The 7,363-nt window shown below is 42.0% G+C and overlaps 1 pseudogene; it reads right to left on the reverse strand.

Moving 5' to 3' along the window:
- Nucleotides 1-1,665: 1,665 nt before the first annotated feature.
- On the reverse strand, nucleotides 1,666-2,324 carry LOC108540534 (oligosaccharyltransferase complex subunit OSTC pseudogene; annotated as a pseudogene).
- Between the last annotated feature and the right edge of the window lie 5,039 nt (nucleotides 2,325-7,363).

A 7,363-nucleotide genomic window follows, 5' to 3' on the forward strand; every position in this document is an offset into this window, starting at 1 on the left:
AAAAAAAAAAAAAAAAAAAAAAAAAAAAAAAAAAAGTAGTTTTATTATTAAATTTAAACTTTCCAGCAAAGCCAGTGAGGGTGATGGATAAGATACACATAGATAACCCGAGAGAGGTACAAAGTGTGATGAGGTCAGAGAATAAATAGCTCACATTCTTTGAGGGCAGTAAGGAGAGTACCTAAAGTCTTTCTTCTGATGTGGGAGAGATCAGAGCCCAGATAAAGGGAAGGGAATAAACTATGGCAAGCTGCTGATCTGAGGTAGAAAAGCAAGTTTCTTTTTTTTTTTTTTGAGATGGAGTTTTGCCCTTGTTGCCCAGGCTGGAGTGCAATGCGCGATCTTAGCTCACTGCAACCTCTGCCTCCTGGGTTCAAACAATTCTGCTGCCTCAGCCTCCTGAGTAACTGGGATTACAGGTGCCCACCACCACGCCCAGATAATTTTATATTTTTAGTAGAGATGGGGTTTCACCATGTTGCCCAGGCTGGTCTCGAACTCCTAGGCTCAAGTAATCCTTCCACCTCGGCCTCCCAAAGTGCTGGGATTACCGGTGTGAGCCACTGTGCCTGGTCAGGGTGAATTTTTTCACCCTGTAATTTTTGTTCCCTTTTATTGTCCTGTACTTGTCTGAATCCCCTACCCTGCTCCATACATACATACTAGCTACTAGAAAGTATAAAAGAGTAGGAAATAAATGTCTTAAATCTTCCCAGATTAACAAATTTGTATTGAGCTCTGATAACTCTAATGAATCACTGAGCAACACTAAAGTTTGAAAATGGTTGATCTCACTTGAGAGATTAACTTTGAATATGTTGCTCCTGGTTTTGCAATCACCTGACAGGTTCTTCCTGTCTGCTGCACAGACAAAATTAATCCATTGAGACCATGGCATTGCAGTAAAGAAAGAGTTTAATTGATTTGAGACTGGCCATGCCACATGGAAAAAGCGACACTACTCAATCTCCCCAGAAATTCGGAGGCTAGTACAGTTCGGAAGCAAGTACAGTTTAGTGAGCAGGGAGCTAAGGAAGAGAGAATGCTGATTGGCTGGGGATGCAATCACAGGGAAGTGGAGAACGGCCCTCTTGTGCTAAGTCCACTTCAGGGTGGACCCCCAGAGGAGTTGCTGGTCTGGCTGGGGCCATCTGGTAGTCAGCAATGCAAAAGCCTGAAAAGACATCTCAAAAGGCCAGTCTCAGGTTCTATAATAGTGATGTCATTTATAGGAGTAATAGGGAAGTTGCAGATCTTGTGACCTCCGGAATAAAGGCTGGGAGTCATTTTTTTTTTTTTAATTAGAAAAAGTATTTATTTCTGCTCCTTTCATACATCTTATTGTTCAGGAAGCAATCTTACATACATATCTGAAATAACCTACCATCACACACTCTAGTTAAAGTTAAAGCACCATAGGTAAACCTGATCAGCTGTCCAGAGTTCTCAGCTTATGGAATCTTGCTTCTTGATTTTATGTTAATTTCTGAACATCAGAAATATCATCTCCAAAAGTGTTAAGGGGTTGTAAAAAATAATCCCTTTATTTGATATTATAGTTGTAAGTATGGAGCATCTTTTCTTTAAGAAACTAAAAACTAAGAAGAAAATGCTACTCAACATCGTTGATACAGCAATAGGTCAGCAGGAAAAAAAAAAAAAAAGACTGTAAAAAACTTGTCTCTTTAATACCAAGAAGGAATTCTAGTCCAAGCTTCAACACACTTCCTGTTTTTTCACTAGGTCTTTCTTTTACTGCTGCTCTTCATTCTTTTCCACATCTCATATTAGAGAATTGGACAGCCTTTAAACTTCATTGACAGGAGCAAATCCAGTACCCACTGAGTTCTTCTCAAAGGCACTCTAACCCATCAGATAGCCTGGCAGTTTCATTCTCATGAATACCCTAGCCATGAAAAAACTCAATAGGACACAAATGAATCCAACGAATAGAAGAAGAAATCTGAGTTTTGGGATATTTGGTGCATTTGATCGGTCCAGGAATATGAAACCTAAACCTCCCATTGTAAACAGGAAGCTGGATGCAAGTCCTTGCATAATATATTGTTCATTTACTCTGTAGGCCAAGAAAGCTACTGGGCTCTGATGCCCGTGTTCATCGTTCATAGAGCCAACACTTGGAGGTTCAACAATAACATCATAAATTATTCCTCCAGTGACCAGGAAGTAAGACACCACCACTAGAGCATACACAATCATGGCCGATGCCACATGCAGCCAGGGCGGCTTCTTCAGCTTCAGGTTGGGACATTCGAGCACTAAGAATGGGACTCGGTACAAAGTCTCCATGCTGGTGGCAGCAAGGGCGGCTGGTAGTCATTTAACTATGCTTACATTTTAGTAGAGTTCAGGCCCCTCTCATCCTCCTAAGCTGGTGGTTACTTTTACAAGGGTGGTTTAGTTTTGGGGAAGGGATTATCATTTAAACCATAAACTAAATTTGTCAGCTTGACCCAAACCCGGGAATGACCAAAGGCAGTTTGGAGGTTAAAGGCAAGATGGAGTTGATTAGATCAACAGATCTCTTGCACTGTCATAATTTTCTCATTGTTTCAATCTTTTCGAAGGTGGTTTCAATTCAATTAAGATACGAAAGAAAAAGTGTCCAGACATTGAATCTTGGACATACCCTCATCTTAGTGCCTTGGCATTTGCTCCTCCCCCTGTTGGGACACGCTTCCCCTGGGGTAATGGCTTCTCTCTCAATTCCTTCAGGGATCTGTTAAATGCGGCTTCCTCAGAAAGCCTTCCTTGTTCACCCTATTTGAAACAGTGCTCTCATCAACTCCAACCCTTTCTTCTGCTCCAACGTCTTCAAAATACTTAATTCTACCCAACGTTAGAGTACATAGCAATTTGTTCATACATTTATGGTCTTTTTGCTTGTTAGAACGTACAATCTATGGGCACCCACTTTACCTGGCACACTGAAGGCACTCAATAAATATTAGCTGAATGAATGAATGATTGGATGAGTGAATGAACGACCATTTGGCTTATCACATAACTCTACATGTGATTGGCTAAACAGTCTTGCTGAGGTCCAGGAAACAGAGACCTAGTAAGGAAAGAGGCTCTCCTCTCACCTGCAGGTCACCTAGGTCACCAGGCAGAGGCATAGCTGCCTCTACTGCTAGAAGGAACATCTTTTGTTTGCTAATTACATAACAAGAAACTCCACTTTTGGCTGGGTGCGGTGGTTCATGCCTGTAATCCCAGCACTTTGGGAGGCCAAGGCAAGAGGATCACTTGAGCCCAGGAGTTCAAGACCATCCTGGGCAACACAGAGAGATCCCATCTCTACGAAAAATACAAAAATTAGCCAGGTTTGGTGGTGTGTGCCTATAGTCTCCACCACTCGGGAGGCTGGGGTGGGAGGATCACTTGAGCCTGGCAGGTAGAGGCTGCAGGGAGCCGAGATCACACCACAGCACTCCAGCCTGGGTGACAGAGTGAGACCCTGTCTCAAAAAAAAAAAAAGGAAAAAGAAACTCTACTTTCTGTAAATCATGAATGCAGATACTTTATAATAGCTATACTTGTCAATATTTTCAAAACCTAATTGGGGCTTATGGATTAAAAAGTATATTAGCTGAAAACATTTTGACTCAACACAACAATTATACCCAGTAGCATTAGAAAAGAAGCACTTAATGATAAATTATGCTTGTGGCTAACAGAGCATTTGCACTAAATGGGTAACATTTTCATTTCCTGTTTCAATTTCCACATCGTTTGTAGAGAGCTTCATTACGTACACCTCAAACCTAAGTGAAAGGTTGAGCCTGTAAATTAGGATTCTGACTTCCCCATTTACTCCAAACTCTTCAATGGCTTATTTTCTATTTCTATAAAAGCCAGAGATCAAGAATTCATGCAAAAGTCAGGGGATTTAGGAAATATTAATTCATCTCCCTTAGGGAGCCCAGTGCCAAAAGACCAACCACAAAGTTAAAAAATAATGATACATTGCAGGGAGGCAGTGGCGAACAGAAGACGGAGACAAGGACAAAGTGATGACAAGAAGAGAGGAACTGATTTTTTTTACAGACGCTAACAACATAAGGAAACATGTTAGCTCCCTCTTTCTAAAAGGTAAAGAAGGACAACTATGAAATTAATTGTTCTGTTAGTGGACTATCAAGGCAATTAAGTCTTGTACTATTCAATATATTTCCTCCTCAAATCATAACACATATTGAAATGTGGAGAGTTGGAGTCATGGTGTAAGAGAATCCTTATATTTTCCGTGGGCTGTGTGAAGGTGATAGCGTTTTGCACATTCCGCTGGTAGCACATATCTTGCTGCACTGTAATGTTTGTTTACATTTATATGCACCGTGGTGGATTATGACCTCCTGCGGGGCTGGGTCTCTGGACTTATAATCCTCTGCACACTAGTACAACCCATTAAACATTTCGTAGATCAACTATGAAGCAGGGGCACCTTTGCCCTACAGTTCCTTAAAACTCATTCAATATTCAATTAAATCCAGAAGGTCTAGCAAATTCTTAGTACAGCAATGAAAGCTGGTAGTTTGTCAAGAGTCAACTGGTGTTCAGTTATTTAAAAAAAAATACATTAGAGTTACTTAAAAATTTTCTATGGGAGGCTGAGGAGGGAAGATTACTTGAGCCCAGGAATTCAAGGCTGCAGTGAGCTATGATCACACTACTGCACACCAGCCTAGGTGACAGAGCGAGACCCTGTCTCTGGAAAAAAAAAAAAAAATCTCTGAAAGTGGAATGAGAGATTTTGTAGTGAATAGAATGTTAAGTAAATATTTGAGAAATATATTGAAAGTGTGATAGGAGAAATTCAATTTTCACAGATAAAATAAGCTTCTCAATGACAAATAACTTTGCAAAAAATTTGTTGGCACAATAGCACTCAAATGTGTATTCACTTTCCTGTATTCACTAATACTTTACTGGTTTTCTTTTCTGGTTTTGTTTTCTTGTTGTTGTTTATTTATTTGTTTATTTAGACAGGGTCTCCATCTGTCGCCCAGGTTGGAATGCAGCAGCACAATCTTAGCTCACTGCAGCCTCGACCTCCTGGGCTCAAATGATCCTCCCTCCTCTGCCTCCCCAGGTAGCTGGGACTGCAGCTATGCACCATCATGCCTGGCTAATTCTTTTGTATTTTTAGTAGAGACAGGGACTTACTCTACTTATTCTACTCCATGTTGCCCAAGCTGGTTTTGAACGCTCAAGTGATCCACCCGCTTCAGCCTCCCAAAGTCAGGGACGACAGGCGTGAGCCACTACACCTGGGCCTGGTTTTCAAATACTTAACTGCTTCCCCAGGTGGAAATTCTAAGGATCAGTATTGACCCATTCACTCATTTACTCATTGATTCACTTAATCAATATTTATCAAGTTCTCACCATGTGTCCAAGCACTAAGGATATTTTAGTGTATGAATACAGACATGCCATTGTAGAGCTTAGAGTTATCAAACCAATACATAAATAGTCAAAACATTTCAGCTGTGATAAGAAGATGTATTTGTTGTACATGGTGCTAGAGTTATTATAAGGGAGATTTGCTTTAAGCTGGGTCCTCAAGGGAAGCTCCCTAGAAGAAATGATGAATAAACTAAGATCTGGAGGATGGTAGATGAACCAGGTCAACAGAGGAGGGAAGAGCGATGCAGGCACAAGAGAAGCCAAAGTTTCTGGGGTGGGAAGCAAAACCAGTGGGGCAGAGGCTGGAGACCGTGCCAGTGCATAGGGTTCATGGAATGTGACTTATCCTTGGAAAATGGAAAGTCACTGAAGTGCTTTAAGCCAGAGAGGAGATGGGTTGAGCTGTGGTAAGATCCGATTTGCCTTCCCCAAGATGCTCTGATCCTGTGCAGAGGAAATATTAGGGGGCAATTGAATTGGATGCTAGGTGACTTGGACAGGAGGCTTGAGGGAGGCCTAATGTCCCCCAATCCCACAAAAGTGGCTCCTTCTTAGCAAAAGTCAGTGTTTTGCTGCAAAATTAAAATAAAAGCTGAAAATGTATTTCCCAACTTATAAGAAGATGGAATGCCAGCCACATTGAACCCAAATGATTTTTTAAATGTAATTGTTCTTCCACAAAGCCTACAAGCTTCTTAAAGACAGGAAATGTATATTATTATTCATTGTGTCTTCAGGCCCAACATACCAGATAAACTGATTAAATGGTTGTCAAATACATGACGAAAGCATGGTGTGTTTGTTTGCTAGGGCCACCATAACAAAGTACCACAGACCAGGTGGTTGAAACAATAGAAATGTATTTTCTCATCTTCTAGGAGGTAGAAGCCTGGGATCTGCTGGGTGCAGTGGCTCACACCTATAATCCCAGCACTTTGGGAGGCCAAGGAGGGAGAATCACTTGAGGCCAGGAGTTTGAGACCAGCCAGGAAAACATAGCTAGACTCTGTCTCTGTTTTTTTTTTAAACAAGAAGATAGAGGTGTGGATGGGGCTGGTTCCTCTTGCAATCTGAGGGAAGGATCTGTCTCAGGCCTCTCTGCCCCGTAGATGGCTGTTCTTTCATTATCTTCTCATTCTCTTCCTCTATGTATGTTTCTGGGCCCACATTTCCCCTTTTATGACACCAGCCGTTTTGGATTAGAGCCCACTCTACTGACCTCATTTTAAGCTTGACTGCCTCTGTATAGACCCTATCCCAATCCAAATAAGGTCACATTCTGAAGTATTGGGTGTTAGGATTTCAACATAGGAATTTGAGGAGATAACATTTAGCACATAACCCATGGGGCTGTGCATTTTTTGTAGCTGGGTGGTATTAGAAGAAGCCCTTTCAATGTGGCAGCCTGTGCTAGCAGCCAGCGGGCCCCCTCGTGGGCCAAGCTTGAGTGGAGTTAGTGCTGGGTAGGGCAGGGCGTAGAGCATGCCTTTACCTGACCTCTTCAAAGCCCGTCTCATTTTCTTTCTTTCCTTTTTTTTTTTTTTCCAGATAGAATTTCACTCTGTTGCCCAGGCTGGAGTGCAATGGCGCTATCTCAGCTCACTGCAACCTCCGCTTCTCTGGTTCAAGCAATTCTCCTGCCTCAGCCTCCTGAGTAGCTGGGATTACAGGCATGCACCACCACACCCAAGCTAATTTTGTATTTTTAGTAGAGACAGGGTTTCACCATGTTGTCCAGGCTCGTCTTGAACTCCTGACCTCAGGTGATCCGCCCGCCTCAGCCTCCCAAAGTGCTGGGATTACAGGTGTGAGCCACTGCGCCTGGCCCCATCTCATTTTCTGGAAAAGGCCCGAGCTAAGTAGATAGATTTTCCGAACTCTCAGAGGTTGAATTGTGTTTCCCACCAAAAAAAAAAAAAAAAAAAAAAAA

The sequence above is a fragment of the Rhinopithecus bieti genome, unplaced genomic scaffold (assembly GCF_001698545.2).
Source record: "Rhinopithecus bieti isolate Rb0 unplaced genomic scaffold, ASM169854v2 scaffold_18548, whole genome shotgun sequence".
In the NCBI taxonomy this organism is placed as follows: domain Eukaryota; kingdom Metazoa; phylum Chordata; class Mammalia; order Primates; family Cercopithecidae; genus Rhinopithecus; species Rhinopithecus bieti.